General features: G+C 38.4%; 1 protein-coding gene across 1 annotated transcript in view; it reads right to left on the bottom strand.

The window, feature by feature from the left end:
* LOC138854222 (uncharacterized) overlaps positions 1 to 2500 on the bottom strand; it is a 6494-nt gene that overhangs the window by 3692 nt on the left and 302 nt on the right. The window lies entirely within an intron of this gene.

Below are 2500 nucleotides of genomic sequence, written 5' to 3'. Positions count from 1 at the left end.
TTGCAACATCTGCCACATTGCCCCCCTATCCACCCTGTCATACGCCTTTTCCAAATCCATAAATGCCACAAAGACCTCTTTAGCCTTATCTAAATACTGTTCACTTATATGTTTCACTGTAAACACCTGGTCCACACACCCCCTACCTTTCCTAAAGCCTCCTTGTTCATCTGCTATCCTATTCTCCGTCTTACTCTTAATTCTTTCAATTATAACTCTACCATACACTTTACCAGGTACACTCAACAGACTTATCCCCCTATAATTTTTGCACTCTCTTTTATCCCCTTTGCCTTTATACAAAGGAACTATGCATGCTCTCTGCCAATCCCTAGGTACCTTACCCTCTTCCATACATTTATTAAATAATTGCACCAACCACTCCAAAACTATATCCCCACCTGCTTTTAACATTTCTATCTTTATCCCATCAATCCCGGCTGCCTTACCCCCTTTCATTTTACCTACTGCCTCACGAACTTCCCCCACACTCACAACTGGCTCTTCCTCACTCCTACAAGTTGTTATTCCTCCTTGCCCTATACACGAAATCACAGCTTCCCTATCTTCATCAACATTTAACAATTCCTCAAAATATTCCTTCCATCTTCCCAATACCTCTAACTCTCCATTTAATAACTCTCCTCTCCTATTTTTAACTGACAAATCCATTTGTTCTCTAGGGTTTCTTAACTTGTTAATCTCACTCCAAAACTTTTTCTTATTTTCAACAAAATTTGTTGATAACATCTCACCCACTCTCTCATTTGCTCTCTTTTTACATTGCTTCACCACTCTCTTAACTTCTCTCTTTTTCTCCATATACTCTTCCCTCCTTGCATCACTTCTACTTTGTAAAAACTTCTCATATGCTAACTTTTTCTCCCTTACTACTCTCTTTACATCATCATTCCACCAATCGCTCCTCTTCCCTCCTGCACCCACTTTCCTGTAACCACAAACTTCTGCTGAACACTCTAACACTACATTTTTAAACCTACCCCATACCTCTTCGACCCCATTGCCTATGCTCTCATTAGCCCATCTATCCTCCAATAGCTGTTTATATCTTACCCTAACTGCCTCCTCTTTTAGTTTATAAACCTTCACCTCTCTCTTCCCTGATGCTTCTATTCTCCTTGTATCCCATCTACCTTTTACTCTCAGTGTAGCTACAACTAGAAAGTGATCTGATATATCTGTGGCCCCTCTATAAACATGTACATCCTGAAGTCTACTCAACAGTCTTTTATCTACCAATACATAATCCAACAAACTACTGTCATTTCGCCCTACATCATATCGTGTATACTTATTTATCCTCTTTTTCTTAAAATATGTATTACCTATAACTAAACCCCTTTCTATACAAAGTTCAATCAAAGGGCTCCCATTATCATTTACACCTGGCACCCCAAACTTACCTACCACACCCTCTCTAAAAGTTTCTCCTACTTTAGCATTCAAGTCCCCTACCACAATTACTCTCTCACTTGTTTCAAAGGCTCCTATACATTCACTTAACATCTCCCAAAATCTCTCTCTCTCCTCTGCATTCCTCTCTTCTCCAGGTGCATACCCCTCAAGGAAGGTTCCTTGATGTTGGTGAGGGGCTCTTGATTTAGGGAATTGGATCTGTGCTCCAGTTCCCCGAATTAATCCTGAATGCCTTCCACATCCCCCCCCTAGACGCTGTATAATCCTCCGGGTTTAGCGCTTCCCCTTGATTATAATAATAATAATAATCCAGGTGCATACACGCTTATTATGACCCACTTCTCGCATCCAACCTTTACTTTAATCCACATAATTCTTGAATTTACACATTCATATTCTCTTTTCTCCTTCCATAACTGATCATTTAACATTACTGCTACCCCTTCCTTTGCTCTAACTCTCTCAGATACTCCAGATTTAATCCCATTTATTTCCCCCCACTGAAACTCTCCTACCCCCTTCAGCTTTGTTTCGCTTAGGGCCAGGACATCCAACTTCTTTTCATTCATAACATCAGCAATCATCTGTTTCTTGTCATCCGCACTACATCCACGCACATTTAAGCAACCCAGTTTTATAAAGTTTTTCTTCTTCTCTTTTTTAGTAATTGTATACAGGAGAAGGGGTTACTAGCCCATTGCTCCCGGCATTTTAGTCGCCTCATACGACACGCATGGCTTACGGAGGAAAGATTCTTTTCCACTTCCCCATGGACAATAGAAGAAATAAAAAAGAACAAGAGCTATTTAGAAAAAGGAGAAAAACCTAGATGTATGTATATATATATATGCATGTGCGTGTCTGTGAAGTGTGACCAAAGTGTAAGTAGGAGTAGCAAGATATCCCTGTTATCTTATATATATATATATATATATATATATATATATATATATATATATATATATATATATATATATATATATATATATATATATATATATATAATACAATTTTGTTTATGTCCCATTATTGTAAGGAAGTTCTTTAATGGAAAAGAACAGGA

The sequence above is a fragment of the Cherax quadricarinatus genome, chromosome 53, assembly GCF_038502225.1.
Source record: "Cherax quadricarinatus isolate ZL_2023a chromosome 53, ASM3850222v1, whole genome shotgun sequence".
NCBI lineage: Eukaryota > Metazoa > Arthropoda > Malacostraca > Decapoda > Parastacidae > Cherax > Cherax quadricarinatus.
The sequence above is the reverse complement of the archived record's forward strand: the minus strand, read 5'-3'. Positions and strand labels throughout refer to the sequence as shown.